The following is an 18,160-nucleotide window of genomic DNA, read 5'->3' on the forward strand; positions in this document are numbered from 1 at the left end:
CTTTAAAATGGATGAACTTGAGAGTAATTGCAAAAGACAACAAAGTATCCCTTGATTCAGACTTGGAGCCTGGTCTTAATCTCAATGCAGAGAAACTGGGTAAGCTGGGTTGGAGCGTATGGAGCCCTTTTTCCTAAGCTACTTCATTTGAGATACTTTAGAGAACTGCTCTATTCTCTCCCCTTGGTGGAATGATGGTGGTGATGAAAGTAGGCTAGAAGTAAATTTGTGTTATATTTCTCTGCCTTAATCTTTAGTCAGAACATGTCACATACTAATTATCTTCCTTTGTTAAATATGTTTCCTAGTCACCATTGAGTTAAGGAACATAATGGTCCTTTAACTTCTTTCTCATTTACTCTTCTCCAAATCAACCCTGAAATAACGGCAGTGGATAGGAAGTACAGTGGGTGAATACAGGATCTTGGCATAAGGAATAACCACATGAAAACAACTTGAGAATTTGGCAAATGGGGATTTCCCAGTGCACCTGGAGCTGACTGCCTGGTCAGACACTGTCCTTATCTCAATCTTTTCTCCAGGCCTTAAGCTGTCCTTTTGTGATACCTCTTCTTTTCCTTTTCTTCTTCAGGATGGCGTTTGATGCTCATTTTCACTGAGTTGAAAATCCTGTGATGTCACTGGACCTGAGGCAGATCACTCCAACTGTATGCAAAGTTTGTCCTAAAAGATTTTCACACGTGAAAGTTTTCAACAGGGAGGACTGCCAAAGAAAGGTTTGCAGCCCTGATCTCTCTTCCAGCAACAGACCTGTAGGAACACTGGTCTTGAACAAAGGAATGGAGGGCTTGGATGACCCTGGTGAAGCTTTAGGGAGAAAATGGGTCGATACGTAGTCAAATAAAGATGCCAGGAAAAGAACTCGATGACAGAGACCAGAAGAAATGTGAAAGCAGGAAGGGAAAGGGAGGAAATAAATGACTATTGTAGAGGAAAGAAGGAAGCAGTCAGTGGAGGAAAGGAAGCCTTACAATGAAACACTTCCATTTATATTTGAACATCTCAGATGCTGTGATATGAGATGTGAACATCTCATATTTTTATAATAGAAACAGATCTGTTAAAATGAGTACTCTTATCATATTGAAAGCAATTCAGTTATTTAAACAAATCATAAACTAAAGTCAAAGCAAGTAAAATAGTAAGTATTTTAGTGGAGATGATCAGATTCATTAATAAGGGATTCATTCATTAATACAATAAATGCCGTGGCCAAGCTGAAACTCAATAAATCAACTGATTCCATATTCCTTAATTTTTCACTGACAATGAATTCAAGTAGAAACTCACACAGTTGTGTGTTAAAAATACTTTTTCTGAAGATGAATGATTAACCAAACAACACACATACACACACACTCTAGCACATCCCTCCTGCCCCACAACCACTGACACTTAAATACCGATCCTATTCTTTATCACAAATAAATTCCAGGTGAATCAGAGATTTTTCTATGAAAAAATGAAATTATTATGAGCATTAAGTGAAATGATAAGTTAAAAATAAGACTTGAGAGAGGAAAGCATAAAATAAATCACCAATACATTAGAGTCTGTAAAATACTTTGGTAAAGCAAAAACCACCACAGGCAATATCCAAAGGCATATGACAAAACATTTCCCCAAAAGATGATATCTTTACTATATGAAGAGCTCTTACAGATCCATCAAAGAAGATAAGAGTAATAATGAATGAACTTGATGATGGATAAATCAGTGTAAGTATAAACAAAATAATGCTTTAGTTACATTTCCTCACTAACAACCTAGCATATAAATAATATTTTAAAAAATCTTGGTGATTACAGAATAAAAATAAAGCACATTTCATGTTTTTGCAAGTCAATAAGTTTGATGTACTAATGGCAAAACTATAGCCAGTACTGATAAAAAGACCATGAAGCTGAGAAGATATAAATCAGCAAAAGCATACTCTACTAAAACTAAATCCTCATTGTTGGCTGACAAGTCAGTGGATGGGTTTTAACAACAATGTAATGATTGTGCCCTTTCTTTTAATCTTGAACTTTGTCAATCCTTTTTCCTTCGAATGAACAACTTCCTTTGTTTACCTCTCCTTTTCTCTAAAGTCCAAAACACATGCTTCCTATTCTCATCGGAATTTCTAATCACTGGCCTTGCAATTTAGCCACATCTACTAGCTTTCTTTTGGACATGTCTGATCTCTTTCCAGTCTGAACAAGATAGTCATTTAACAAGGCCCACCTATTGTGCATTCCCTAGCAGTCCAGTGGTTAGGGCCTTCCACGGATCACAGCCTTGTCATGGCAAAGGGGTTTTCATACAATTGTGCTCATTTTACATGCTAGTAAGGTTATGTTCAAAATCCTTTAAGCTTTAAGGATTCAGCAGTATGTGAACCGAGAACTTCCAGATCTACAAGCTGGGTTTAGAAAAGCACAGGAACCAGAGACCAAATTGCCAACATTTGTGGGATCATAGAGAAAGCAAGGGAGTTCCAGAAAAATATCTGCTTCTACTTCATTGACTACACTAAAGCCTTTGACTGTGTGGATCACAACAAACTGTGGAAAATTCTCCAAGAGATGGGAATACCAGACCACCTTACCTGAGAAACCTGTATGCAGGTCAAGAAGCAACAGTTAGAACTGGACATGGAGCAACAGACTGGTTCAAATTTGTGAAAAGATTACATCAAGGCTGTGTACTGTCACTCTGCTTATTTAACATGTGAAATACCAGGCTGGATGAATCATAAGCTAGAGTCAAGATTGCCAGGAGAAATATCAACAACCTCAGATATGCAGATGATACCACTCTAAGGACAGAAAGTGAAGAACTAAGGAGCCTTTCGTTGAGGGTGAAAGAGAGTAGAAAGGCTGGCTTAAAACCCAACATTCAAAAAACTGAGATCATGGCATTAGTTCTTATCACTTCATGGCAAATAGAAGGGGGAAAAGTGGAAAAAGTGACAGATTTTATTTTCTTGGGCTCCAAAATCACTGTGCACGGTGACTGCAGCCGTGAAATTAAAAGACACTTGCTCTTAAAAAAAAAAAAAAAAAGCTTTGACAAACCTAGACAGTGTTTTAAAAACAGAGACATCACTTTGCTGTGAAAGGTCTTTACAGTCATTGTCTTCAGTTGCTCAGTTGCCGCCGAGGCCTTTGAGGCCCCACTGACTGTTGCCCTCCAGGCTCCTCCACCCTTGGAGCTGGGTGGGCTAGCCCACCAGGGTCCTGTGATTTTGTGCAGCAGAACTCTTTAAGTAGACTCTGAGCAAGCAAACAGGAAGTTAGATGTATGGTTGGGTAGTTCCACAGTAGAAGGTTAAGGAGGTATGACACCTGCAGTTGATAGATGAACTGTGTTTTGTTTGTTTTTGGTTGCACCCCGTAGCGTGTGGGATTTTAGTTCCTGGACCAGGGATTGAACCCATGACCCCATGCAGAAGAAGCATGGAGTCCTAAACACTGGTTGCTATTGTTCAGTTGCTAGGTCTTGTCCGACTCTTTGCAATCCCATGGATTGTAGCACACCTGGCTCCTCTGTCCTCCACTATCTCTTGGAGTTTGCTCAAACACATGTCCACTGAGGTGGTGATGGTATTACCCTTCTCATCTTCTCCCACCCCCTTCTTCTTTTGCCTTCAATCTTTCCCAGCATCAGGGTCTTTTCCAGTGAGTCAGCTCTTTGCATTTACTGGTTTGATTTTCCTTGCAGTCCAAGGGACTCACAATGATAAAATAAAAATTACATAAAATGGAGTCTAAATTAAGATTTTCATTGTTTTGTTGCTGTTCAGTGGCTCATTGTCTTCATCAACAAAATTATAACATTGGGAAGCTTCTTTTTCTTTTCTCTTATATTCAAGATAGCAACCATATTTCATTGTAAGTGATTTGATGCCAATAGTTGAATCAGTCTGTCTTTTAATTTAGTATTTCCTCCAGACATTCTTTGAACATGTGTCAACAGGAAAGAACATGTTTCAAAGTTCTCTTCTGCCCATTTCTCCCTTAATAAACAAAATGAAGTTTGAAAATATGTCTTTTTAGTTCTGTTTATGCTTTATAAAATTTGACAAAACCCAGAATTATCCAAACTGGCCAAGATCACATTCTGAAGCAGGTAAAATTGACCACAGGGAGCCTTTCATTTCCACTCTCAGAATTCCTACTTCTCTTAACAGTCTTTATCTGCAAGGATTTATTGTCAGCAAATACCCACAAATACCTGATAGCTCAAGAATATTTTAAGATGTTGCTACTTTATAGTATGTTCTCATTTTCTTTAATGTTTCTTAAATTTTTTTTAAAAAAGTCTCTAAATATTCAGAGGAGGCATCTCTAATGATGAGCTATCAGGGGTGGTAGAGAATATTCCTTGTCACATCACATAGGCATTGCCTACTCTAGGAATGAGTTTTTGGTGCTGTGTTTTGCATATTGTTGGGTAATTGAGAAGCTGGGCATTCCTGAACTGCTGCTGCCAGGGGGATGTTTCAAACTGTCACACTACAAGTGCCAGGGCATATGCGTTTCTGCCTAGTGTGTTTAATTAGGATGTGTGGGAGGTGGACAGAAAAACATTTTAAACTTTGGACTTTAATCAGAGAGTGATTTACTCGCTTAAATACCCCTATGAAGGAGCAAAGAACACAAAAAGGGCAAGGACTGCAGGAGCAGTGTGGACTTCCGGTTTACAATTGCAGCAACACACACACAGATACAGACACAGACACACACAGAAGCCATTTCCAGGTACTGTGGACTAAGGGTGTAGGAAGCTGGGCAGTGGGGTAGCCTGCTATTAGGGAAGAAGGTCCTTCTCTGAGTGATGCTTTCCTTGTGTTATTAACTGCTGTAGGAATAAAGTCTCATGGTATTAGAAGTCTCAAAAATGTGACAGGATCCAACCCAGCAAGTTGCAGCCCCAGCTGACTGCATGCAAGGAGACGGACTCAAATCAAAGCCAAGGCTGCTTGTTGTGGGATCTAAATCAAAGGGCAAGGTGTTCCAGATGATACATGCTAAGTTGCTTCAGTCGTGTCTGACTCTTTGCCACCCCATGGACTATAGCCCGCCAGGCTCCTCTGACCATGGGGTTCTCCAGACAAGAATAACTGGAGTGGGTTGCCATTCCTTTCTCCAGGGGATCTTCCCCACCCAGGGATTGAACCGGTGTCTCTTATATCTTCTGCATGGGCAGGTGGGCGGATTCTTTACCTCTAGTGCCAACTGAAAAGCTCTCAATAATTTATAATTCAGGGAAGAAGGAAAACCTTCCTGGTGAACTTGTCAGTTTTCCCTCCCAGACATCAGGAACACTCCTCACTGTTCATTCTTCAGTTTTTTTTCTTGCAATGTTATTTTGTGAAAGCATCAGAAGAGATTCAGAGAGAAAAGAGACTAGCGATGAGAAAGGTTGTGTGCATCCAAATGGCCAAACCTCTTGAGGGAAAGGGTTAGGAAAATTGATGCAAAATCTCTGGGTCAAAAACCAACATATGGGAAACCTGTATTTTATTTAAAAAGAATTTTCTGGGGGAAAATCTCTTCATTCTCAAGTTTTAAAGTCGTAATAATAACCATTGGCAACAGTTGGCATCTTGAACTATATTTTAAACTTATTAAATAAAGGTTACTCTTCCAATGGGAAAACAGGGAATAAGAGAAGTAGGCAGCCTGTATTTTGCCAAGTGTGTCAGAGCAAAGCCAAGACTCCACAGCAATTTAGCAATGAAGGATTAGTCCCTGCTGAAATCCACTTTATAGACCATGAATCAAGTCCTGGACACAAAACAAGATCAACACAGAATGTACACAGAAGGGTCATCAGCATGTGGACAATGCATGTAAGAGGCAAGGGACAATTCCGGCACGTCTACTATGGGAACTTTCTGTTTTATCCAGTTCATTAGTGAATACAAAGTTTTTACCTGAACTGTCACCAGGAATAGTACTTCAGTATTTATATATGTTTATATATGTGTGTTGGAGAAGTCAATGGCACCCCACTCCAGTACTCTTGCTTGGAAAATCCCATGGACGGAGGAGCCTGTTAGGCTGCAGTCCATGGGGTCGGTAAGAGTCGGACACGACTGAGCGACTTCACTTTCACTTTTCACCTTCATGCATTGGAGAAGGAAATGGCAGCCCACTCCAGTGTTCTTGCCTGGAGAATCCCAGGGACGGGGGAGCCTGGTGGGCTGCCGTCTATGGAGTCGCACAGAGTCAGACACGACTGAAGTGACTTAGCATAGCATAGCATAGCATATATGTGTGTGTGTTTAAAGGTAACTGCTTAGTAAACTTGATATAATTAGATCCTTTTATAAAGTCTTGAGGTAAAGAGATAGCCAGGCAGGGTTACTTACTCACAGGGCAGAAGAAAACCCACCTGAGTTAGAAGCCATAATTCTGGTACCATAATATACTCCTTTCAGAATGTCGTTTCATCAAAGTGTGTTCTTGGGCTACAAGTGTTAGAATCACAGGATGTTATTGCTGAAAGATATCGGTTTCAATCACATCCTGTCAGGAAACAGAATCTGACTCAGGTGATTCAATGGGTCTTCCCTGGTGGCTCGGATGGTAAAGAATCTGCTGCAGTGCAGGAGACCCGGGTTTGATCCCTGGGTGGGGAAGATCCCCTGGAGAAGGGAATGGCTACCTACTCCAGTATTCTTGCCTGGACAATTCCAGGGACAGAGGAGCCTTGCAGGCTACAGTCCTTGGGGTCACAAAGTGCCAGACAGGACTGAACTATTGACACTGTCATAGGTGATTTGAATGAAGAGACTTCAGTGAAAGGATGACTCACAGGGCAGGGTCAAGGGACTGGTGGCCCCCAGGGACATGCAGGCTGCCGCTGCTGCTCCTAAGAGCCCAACAAGAGCTGAGCTCTGGAGAGGGGGCCTAACAGGAACTGCGGGCGTGGATGCGGGGGCGGGTGCGGGCGGGTGCGGGCGGGATGCAGGCAGTTGCGGGCGGGATGCATCACGCCCCCACCACAGATGCAGGCCAGAGTAGGAAAGGAAGAGGGAGGAAATGCCATGGCCTCTTTCTCCTGCTGTGATCCTCTGTAGGTGTCTCCCGGAGGCCAAACCCAACCAGAAGTCAAAGGGCAAGGGAGCCTGGGTGATGGAAAGGGCAGGAAAAAGGCAGAGATTGAATCTGGCGTGGGTGGGATAAGTGGCAATAAACCACACGCGTGCATGCTAAGTCACTTCAGTTGTGTCTGATTCTGTGCAATCCTATGGACTGTAGCCCGCCAGGCTCCTCTGTCTATGGGATTTTCCAGGCAAGAATACTGGACTGGGTTGCCATGCCCTCCTCCAGGGCATCTTCCCAACCCAGGGATTGAACCCACAGTTCTTACATCTCCTGCAATGGCAGGCAGGTTCTTTACCACTAGCACCACTTGGAATGCCCAAAAAAACCACAGCAATTCAGTTCAGTCACTCGGTTGTGTCTGACTCTTTATGACCCCATGGACTGCAACACACCAGGCTTCTCTGTCCATCACCAACTCCCAGAGCTTGCTCAAATTCATATCCATTGAGTTGGTGATGCCATCCAACCATCTCATCCTCTGTCATCCCTTTCTCCTCCTGCCTTCAATCTTTCCCAGCATCAGGGTCTTTTCCAATGAGTCAGCTTTTTGTATCAGGTGGCCAAAGAATTGGAGCTTCAGTTTCAGCATCAGTCTTTCCAACAAATATTCAAGACTGATTTCCTTTAGGATGGACTGGTTTGATCTCCTCGCAGTCCAAGGGACTCTCAAGAGTCTTCTCCAACACCACAGTTCAAAAGCATCAATTCTTCGGCACTCAGCTTTCTTCACCGGTCAACTCTCATATCCATGCATGACTGCTGGAAAAACCATAGCTTTGACTAGATGGACCTTTGTCAGCAAAGTAATGTCTCTGCTTCTTAATAGGCTGTCTAGATTTGTCATAGCTTTTCTTCCAAGGAGCAAGCATCTTTTAATTTCATTAAGCAGAAAAACATCTACTTCAGCTTCATTGACTATACTAAAGCCTTTGACTGTGTGGACCACAACAAACTGCGGAAAATTCTTAAACAGATGGGAATACCAGACCACCTTACCTGCCTCCCGAGAAACCTCCCGGATGCAGGTCAAGAAGCAACAGTTTGAACTAGACATGGAACAACAGACTATTTCCAAATTGGGAAAGAAGTGCCTCAAGGCTGTATATTGTCACCCTGCTTATTTAACTTCTATGCAGAGTACATCATGCGAAATGCTGGGCTGGATGAAGCACAAGCTGAAATCAAGATTGCCTGGAGAAATATCAATAACCTCAGATATGCAGATGACACCACCCTTATGGCAGAAAGCAAAGAGGAACTAAAGAGACTCTTGATGAAAGTGAAAGAGGAGAGTGACAAAGCTGGCTTAAAACTCAACATTCAAAAAACTAAGATCATGGCATCTGGTCCCATCACTTCATGGGAAATAGATGGGGAAACAATGGGAAGAGTAAGAGACTTTGTTTTGTGGGGCTCCAAAATCACTGCAGATGGTGACTGCAGCCATGAAATTAAAAGACGCTTGCTCCTTGGAAGAAAAAGCCACATAGTCCTTTGAGCTCTTATAGGAAACTCCGAATTCTTTCTTTGGCCACAGACAGGGCCCAGGTGGGCAGCATGTATAGTAGGCATGTGCTGAATAAAGTAGCGTATACCTGCTAGAGGTAAGAGATCATTTGTTAGAGGTGAGCAGCCTGGCCTCCCTAGGAAAGAGGTGGCCTCTCTCCATGGAAACCTGGTGCCCCAGTGCTTATGTCAATCAGCCCCAGTCAGCCGCTAATTGTGCTAGGAGATGGTCTAGTTCTTCCTCAATCATGAATGCTGGGAGGGGAGTTCTGCAGCTAGCTTGTGGTATTTCAAAGCCCAAAGCCCCCATCATGCCAGAAAAGACCAGCCTCTCCCCCAGTGTGAATGCCCAGCTGGTGGGACAGAGCTAAGGTATTGACATGCCATGTCACTCTTGCATCAAGTCTCTGATTACATCAGGTAAAGAGCTGGGGCCTCCTAATCATGGGGCCCAAAGTCTAACTCTGTTTGACTCTCCATGCGTGGCTCTAGGATGGGTCATGGGGAGACGGTTCCCACCTCCCCAGTGAACTCTGCTCTGTCAGATCAGGTGTGTGTGTACAGCTTTGCCAGCTGTCTTTGTTTACAAGAAACTGAGGCAGGAACCAATAGAGTAGTATGGTTGGCACCAAGATTCCCACAGGAGATTTGGAGAGTTCCCCCAGTTCCCCAACTCTCCAGCCAAAATTTCCTTTAATTTTGTCATGTCATGTCGTGTCATGAGGCCAAGATGACAGTACGGTACTCATCTATGTTGTTTTGCAAAGTGGGCCTCATCTTGAATGTTGCCCACTTCATCTACATCTAGAAGTGTGACATTACTGTGACACCTCACCTGTGGCTGGTGGGCAGACATCATCATGGGACAAAGAATTCAACCAGAAAAGCAAAATAGATGTGTTCTTTACAAAATAATTACCTAAGTGCCCTTGAATAAATTAGTAATATTTATTTGCAGTGCATTGCAAGTTGCTCAGTTATGTCCATATTTATTTTTGATCACTTTGCAAGTTGTTCAGTTATGTCTTTAATCCCTTCCGCATCAATACAGTTTCAATTTCCATTCATTTTGTTTGGGGGTGGGTATTGTGAGAAATCGGCTCTTTATTGTTGCACTGAAGTCCACTTTGTCAGAGATCCAAGTGGCTATAGCAACAAAATCTCCTGCAAACTCTTCCTCTAGACTCAATCCCTGAAAGTTAGTTGGAACAGATTATAGTGAGCCTTGCAAAATGCACCATTTGGTTTCAGAGGGGCAGTGAGCTGAAAGGCTCATCCATTCTTTGATCCTCTGTGACTTCTCTGATCCTGTGAGTCCCTGTGAGTCATCCTATACCAAGTCTTGTTGTGGTTTCACTGCCCTGGAAACTGTTGGACTGTTATAAATAAGGCCCACTCTGGCTGTCTTGACCTTCAGCCTCGAGGGTGGATTTTGCAGATCCGCCAGAGCGCTGGACCAATGCTGAAGACTCCTTCCACATGCATGAGATTGTGTCCATAAAAATAAACCATTTTAACAATCTGGGCTTAAATTGACTTTTTATTGTATAAATCAAGCTTCATCCATATCCCCTTAGTAGGTAGAGACAGAACCTGAGCTTCTGTAACTTGCTGGACATCTTCTCTGCCCCTTCTTTTCCCACTGTTTACATCCTCTTGGATGCTCCAGAGAGACCAGAAATCTTGGGGTCATGGAGAGGCCGTCTGGGGGAGGCCCAGCCCAAGGCCTCAACATATTTTGAGAGCTCCCTGCTTACTGTGTGCTGGCTGGGTGTGTCCGTTTAACCCTAGGAAGTAGCTATTCTCATGTGTGTTTGCACCTGGGGAAGTCAAGGCTTAGAGATTGAAATGCTATGCTCCAGTTTTTACTGTGGAAAAGCTGTGTGCTCAGGATTTAAATTCAAGTGGTGGTGGTTTAGTCGCTAACTCGTGTCTGACTCTTATGACCCTGTGGACTGTAGCCTGCAGGCTCCTCTGTCCATGAGATTCTCCAGGCCAGAATACTGGAGTGGGTTGCCATTTTCTTCTCCAGGGGATCTTCCAGACCCAGAGATTGAACCCGGGTCTCCTGCATTGCAGACAGATTCTTTCCTTCTTTAAAAAAACAAATTATTTTTTAATTTAAGGATAATTGCTTTACAGAATTTTGTTTTCTGTCAAACCTCAACATGAATCAGCCATAGGTATTCTTTACCGACTTAGCTATAAGGGAAGCCCAAATTCAAGTGATTTGACACCAAAGTGTATGTTTTTAGCCACTGCTTTATATGGTGAAATAAATCTACTGCTTCTACCTCCCTTTAATTCCTAACAGTGGAGTGAGGAGTCACCAGAGAAGCAGGCTTGGCACAGGAGGGAATGGAGGTGACAGAAGACACAGGGCAGAGAGTGATCCTATAACTCTCTCCCACTAATGTGCTCATGATGCAATGCCAGAGCTGTTTCTAGTGTTTAACTTTAGAGGAGGGTGAAGCGAACCAGCATACCTGCAGCCACGGCTGCCTGAGACCTCGGCAGGGTGGGAGGAACCTGGGGGGTGGGGATGGTTGTCTCACTGTCCCTGGGTTGGTGTGTGTGAGACTGTCCCTAAAGTTTGCATATTTCTTTTTAGAGCCTATGTCATTTCTTGAGCCCCTGAGGGAAGCATTGTCACACTCATGACAATAACTGTAAAATCGTGGACATAGATTTCTATCATTTAGAACTTTTGAACATTCATAAGAGGGAAAATAAATTCAATAAATTGGTTAAAATATTCCTAAATGACTCTACATTTATATCTTGTCCTTCTGAATTACATGTCACAGAGATGATCAATAATGCAGCATTTCTTAAAAACTAGCTTCACTATTTGTCTATGAGAATCTCTTCCAAGTGACTGGCACTCCTTCTGCTAGTTCTGATGAACGTGTGTAAGCAATGCCAATTACATTAAAAAGACCATATCCCAACTTCAGTCAGGTTAATATGTGATATATGTCTTAGTAAAATATGCTAAAATATTTGTAGTGCATAATATAGTTAAAAATTATAGGTCAAGCCCTCAAAGATAGGTTTTTCCTGTCAGATATCTCCAGAGTAAATATTATGGACTAATTCTGCTAACGTGAAGGGATGTAATTTAGGAGAAACAATTAGTTTAGAAGTTTCTCAAATTTTTCAGTTTGTTAGAAACAAATGGCTTACTTGTTAAAAATTTTTATGCCTAGGCTTACCCCAGACCAATGAAATTAGAAGCCTTGGCTGTGACATTTTGACAAGCTACCTGGATGTTCTGATGCAGGTGGTCTGGGAAACAGTGCTTTGATGCACCAGCTCCTATCTGAAGTATCTTTAGTGTACATTAAGCTCTCAGACTGTAGGCTTGGAAACTTCATGAACTCCTTAGTAGCCAAAAGAAAGCAAAACACTTAAAAAAAAGGGTCACTGTGTGGTTTGAGAACATCCTAGGAAGAAAGGAGCCAACATATTTCTATACCAGATAAGAGAGTCTGAAATTGTTAATTCCTTACAAAATTCTAAATAAAAGGTGTGGAAGTTGTGCTTCTTGTTTCTCTCTTTCCAGTACTTACCTTTACATTTTAATAAAACACGCAATTATTTATTCAACCCATATGTCATGTAACAGCTAGGGCGCTTCATCACGAGATAAATTCTGATGAGTCTGGCCAGGCTGGTCCTATTAATATTTTATTAGCTTATAGAAGGGATCAGTTTAAGGTCAGAAGAAGGAAGTGCCATGCTGTTAGAGAAGCAAAGTAGCAGAATCATTTCCTATGACTCTTGTATTAATCAGAAGTCCTAGTCTTTCCAAAATTCCTACTGAAGATTCCAAATGTCTTAGCAATAACTTCTAACATGACTTTTTAAACCTACTTTCTCTTATGTCAGATAGTTCTAATGTGTAAATGATCTCCAATGCCTAAACTATTTCTTTAGTCACTTAGGAAACTAGCAATTAAAAAAAACTTCTTTAGGTCTAAAAGAGCAGTTTGTGGGCTGTTTAGTCATCCCACTCCGGATGGGGTGAGGCTGTAGGGAGAAGTGGTGGGCTCCTTTTAAGCCGGAAAGTGGGTGTTTAACCATCATTCTGTGAGACTGAGAGAATGAAAAATGGTACCACCTTGAAGAACGTGAGGAGAATGGAGGAAGGGGTGAGGTCTGAGGTAGACAGCCCCAGGCTTATTTTCTTTCCTGGTATATAATTTATCTTATAAATAAGTAACAATATTTCACACCAGTACAGATAACTTAGAGTTGACAATATGTTTTCACATCTACATTATCTTTGATCTTTTACCACATTGCTTTAAGAAATAGACAACAGGGTTCCTATCCCTTATATTTTGCTGAGAAAAAATGACATCAGGAAAAGCTGGTTGGTGTCTTGCACCAGGACTGATGGTGGAGCTAGACTCAAACTTGGGATCTCCTGGCTCCAAGTGGAGAGCTGCTTTTGGCACTCACACTGCTTCTCTTCTGGTATCCGGGAAGCGTCCAGTGGTTCTAGCTGTGGGTTCATATTTGGAGGCAGACGGACACTGTATGACATCTTACAGATGGATCATAGGCTCAGAACCCTGATTGGAGAAAGGGCTAGTTGTTCGACTCCTCATATTGGCACCTTCCAGAATTGGGGGCAAAGACATAGGCAGCTGGGCAGTGAGAGCTCCTCACATGCCCCCGAGTCTAGACTTTCTCACTTTAAAAGAAATCCTGCCAGTCTGAGTCCACAGTGAAAGTTTCTAGATTTGGTCAGGGTTAGAAAAACGACCTGATTCTGTGCCTGCTTCCTCAGGGGGCTCCGTTGGAATCAGAGCTCTGGATATGGTGTTCAAGTTTCTTTGAGGGGTTCCCAGAGATTCAGGGTCAAGGTTTGCCGTAGAAACTGTAGGTGTCCTGGGCTTACCTTCTCAAACTTCCCCACACTTGCTGATCTTGCAGGGCTTTTTGCTGTGAGCAACCATGATTGTCCCCCACCTGCCTACAGCCTTGACCTGCTTGCTCATTAAGGCCAATCCGAGGGCCCCTTGCAGGCAGGAAGCCAAATTTAAAAAGTGCACTTCTCTTTACTCCCCTAAGCAGGTGTAGGTTTTGAAAATTGCCTGTAACATCAAATCCCTCTTTGCTATTAAAATTGTCTTTATTAAGAATTGAAAATTGGAGAACTGGAGAGATATTTCTTTTGGGAAAATATTTGCTCCAAGACATAAGATTGTTTTAAAAGAATGAAACAAATCTTTAGAAATTTAGACTCTTCTTAATAGTCACAATGCTCCTTTTGGTCTTCTTAATTCATTACTGAGGTAGAAAGGAGAGATGCAGGGTTTAAGGTGACTTGCCTAAAGTCACATAGTTTGGTAGTGATGGAGCTGTCTCCAGAATGTGGTGCTCCCAGACTCAAGGCTTCAGGTCAGGAGGACAAAGCTGGTTAGCTATGTTGGAGCTCACGTGATGTTACCAACCTCTCTCCTCAGATCCCATTCCACCCTCAGCTGTTCTGCCATCTCTACTTCATTCCACCCTGTCCAAGAACCTGGCCTTACTTTGCTTCCCCTGGGGAACATGGTGGGGCCATATTTAACTTACTGCTCTCTGAAAATGGTTCTGGGAAACAACTGTCTATGTTCACATATTTATTAAGTATAAACTCTAATCATATGCTAGATCTCACCACAGACACATGCAAAATTGCCATCAGCTGGTGTCAAAGCAGCAAAACTTTCAGATGATACCAAAAACAAAAAACAAAACTAAACTAGAAAAAAGCCTCAGACACTTACATTCCTCCACTTGCTCCTTGGAAATTTTCACCTTCAAAATTTTCACCTTTGCAATTCATTCTATTTTTATTAAAAAAACTTTGTTTTAATTTAAAAGTTTTTATTGGAGTATAGTTGATTTACAGTGCTGTGTAGTTTCATATGTATAGCAAAATGAATCAGTTATTCATATACATATAGTCACTCATTTTTGAATTCTTTTCCCATATAGGCAACTATAGAGTATTGAGTAGAGTTTCTTGTGCTACACAGTAGGTCCTTACTAGTTATCTATTTGATATATTGTTGTTTAGTTGTTGTATTTGACTCTTTTGTAACCCCATGGACTGTAGCCCACTAGGCTCCTCTGTCCATGGGATTCTCCAGGCAAGAATACTGGAGTGGGTTGCCATTTCCTTCTCCAGGGGATCTTCCTGATCCAGGGATCAAACCTGCATCTCCTGCATTGACAGGTGGGTTCTTTACCACTGAGCCACCAGGGAAGCCCATTTTACATATAGTAGTGTGTATATGTCAATATTAATCTTCCAGTTTATCTCTGTAACTCAATTTAGATGAAAAAAAAATGTTTATTTATTTGGTTGCTTTGGGTCTTGGTTGCGGCACACAGGATCTTTCGTTATGGTGTGTGGGCTCAGTAGTGGAGGCCCATGGGCTTAGTTGCCCAGTGGCATGTGGGATCTTACTTCCCCAACCAGGGATCGAGCCCATGTCCCCCACATTACAAGGCAGATTCTCAACCAGTGAACCACCAGGAAGTCCCTGTAACTCAATTTAAATCAAATTTATCTGATAAAGAAGTTTGTGTGAAATTATTATTGTGCCATGTACAATAATAAGCATGATAAAATTTGAATTGACCATGAGCTTTGGAATATTCTCAGAGCCTTTCTCTCTTTAGCTATCCAGAAAAGATGCTTGATATAATCACAAGCAATTATAATGTGCAATGTCAAACACAAAATGCCAGTACACATTACCTAGGCCTATTTTTCTACTTGGCATAATATCACATATGATGCAGGGAGCTCCAATCCAGTGCTCTATGACAACCTAGAGGGGTGGGATGGGGTGGGAGGTAGGATGGAGGTTCCAGAAGGAGGAAACATATGTATAACTGTGGCTGATTCATGCTGATATATGACAGAAACCAACATAATATTGTAAAGCAATTATATTCCAATTAAAAATAAATTTAAATTTAAAAAAATGAAAAAAAATCACAATGGTATTTTAAATGCACAAAGTGTATTGAGTTGAATAGTTATATGGTTTTTATTGTGTCTCCAGCCCCTACTGCAGAAGGCCACATGCTGTCCTTTGGATCGTGAAGTGGTCTGTTTGACCCACCATGGCTTGAACTTGCATTTTCAGAGCTGTGAAAGCTTATGTGATTCCTCCTGACCTCACTGACAGCCGACGTACACAATAAGGTTAGAGATTTGCTGGCTGTACCTCAAAGGAAGCCTGCCAGGTGGACTTCTATCCTCAACATCACCAGCTTTGCCTTCATCTTATTTTCCCCCTCTGCAGATTACAGATGGCTTCTTGTTAACTCATGCTCTGATTTCCTAACTCTTCATGGTCATAGCTAGTTTCCTCATAAGACTGGTTGATCTGAGCTCAGGGTTGGGAGAGACAAAAATGTAGCTAGACAAAAATCCCTTAGGGACTGTGCTGGGACCAACAGTTTTTATGGGGTCTTGGAAAGAGTTGAAGGAGCCCCCAAAATGAGCTGTTAGGTACCACTTGTTGAGTTGGTTTTACCATCTGTGAGCTCTGTTGAGCATATTTTCTTTACTCTTCTGTGTATTGTGTTACAGTTTGCTATTATTTGTGAATTTGGTATCCTCAGTTGATATGTTCTTTCCGTGTTGTTATCATTCACTAAAGGTATTACCAATTTTGAGAAATGCAGAAGGTGGTTGGTTTCCTGTGAGCTCCTCTTCTTCCCCTCAACTCTTGGGATTTGGACATTCAAAGGCCTTTGTTGTTTCTTCTTTAAATTCCTATAAAAATCAGAAGATTCTTACTTTTTTTTAAAACTCAGTGCCAATTTTGTGATGGCTGTATTTTTAAATTGAAGAGTAGCCATCGTTTATTGAATGCATATTACTTGACTGACACTTTCCATCACTTATCAATCTTGACATTGACCCTATTAAGAAGGTATTATTAGCCCATTGTGTGCCATGTAGAAATGGAGGCCTAGAGACATTAAACTAATTATATTTAGGGAGTGAGTGGCAGAGTAGAGATTTGGATCCGACTCTGACAGAGTCCAAAATTTATAGCTAGACCAAATTAGTGTGCAGACTGGACCCAGTCCAAAAGAAATGAAGGCACAGATGATGTTTTCTAATTTGAATGAAATACTGGCTAACATTTAAAAATTAGGGGAGTACATTCAAAAGTCTGGATTCTACCTTCTCTTTAAAGAAATCAGAAGATTGGGCACAATGCATATTCTTACATGGCAGCTGTCAGCCAACCCTAGGGAGTGGCTTCTCCCCTTAGAGGAGGCATGTGCTTGCAGGTGGGCAAATCCCCTCCCTTGTATCACATGCCACCTGGTGTAGCTTACCACCTCACCCACTTGGGTCACCTGTTTGGAATCTACGTGTCTTTGACTTTACAATCTTTGTCCTAGTTTCTGGAGATGGTCTGCCTTAGGGTTGGAGTCCTGTTTTTATGATTTGCTAACTGTGTGACCTTGGACAAGTTACGTAACTCCATGAGTCCTCAGTTTTCACATCTCTAAGATGGTGCTAAGAATAGCACTTAGCTCTTGAAGTTTCTTTGAAAATTAAGTGTGGTAACTTCCATAAAGAGCTTAGCATGATGTCTGATACATCATAAGCTTTATATCAATAGAATAGTTAGGTGTTATTAATAACCACTATCCTGATTAACCACTCTTCTCAAAAATAGAGTTCAGCAAAGTTTGAACAAGAACCCTTTCTCAGGATCAGCCTAAATTGTGAACAAGGCCATCAGACCATCGGCCATGGAAGCATGATCATGTTGTAATTGGCAATGTGAGTTTGACATTAGACTGACATGGTTCAAGTTCAACCTGTGACATTACAGGGATCTTGGACAAATTATTCAGTGTCTTTCTGACTCAGATTCCTCACTCATAAAATGGGCATGAAAATGGTACCTAGTTCATAGCGTTGTGGTGAGGATCAAGTGAATTAATACATGTAAAATGCTTCAGAACAGTGTTTGGCACAGACCATGCACTCAATGGATGTTACCCACTATTGAAAACAATTAATCAGTGTGCCATTTGCCAAGTCTATGTTTCGTTCTAGGAGATTAAGGTAGAATATTTGAAACTGGATTGTCATGAAAAATTTGGGAAATTTGGAAGCTGAGTCACATGCTTTCATTTCCCGTGTTCTCAGTTCCCTGCACCTTCTGTCCCCTGCTGCTGCTGCTGCTGCTAAGTCGCTTCAGTCGTGTCCGACTCTGTGCGACCCCAGAGACGGCGGCCCACCAGGCTCCCCCATCCCTGGGATTCTCCAGGCAAGAACACTGGAGTGGGTTGCCATTTCCTTCTCCAATGCATGAAAGTGAAAAGTGAAAGTGAAGTCGTTCAGTCGTGTCCGACTCTTAGCGACCCCATGGACTGCAGCCCATCAGGCTCCTCCGTCCATGGGATTTTCCAGGCAAGAGTACTGGAGTGGGGTGCCATTGCCTTCTCCTACATCCTTCTAAAGCTGCACTTTCGAAGGCTGATCATCA

Source organism: Bos indicus x Bos taurus, chromosome 20 (assembly GCF_003369695.1).
Source record: "Bos indicus x Bos taurus breed Angus x Brahman F1 hybrid chromosome 20, Bos_hybrid_MaternalHap_v2.0, whole genome shotgun sequence".
Taxonomy (NCBI): domain Eukaryota; kingdom Metazoa; phylum Chordata; class Mammalia; order Artiodactyla; family Bovidae; genus Bos; species Bos indicus x Bos taurus.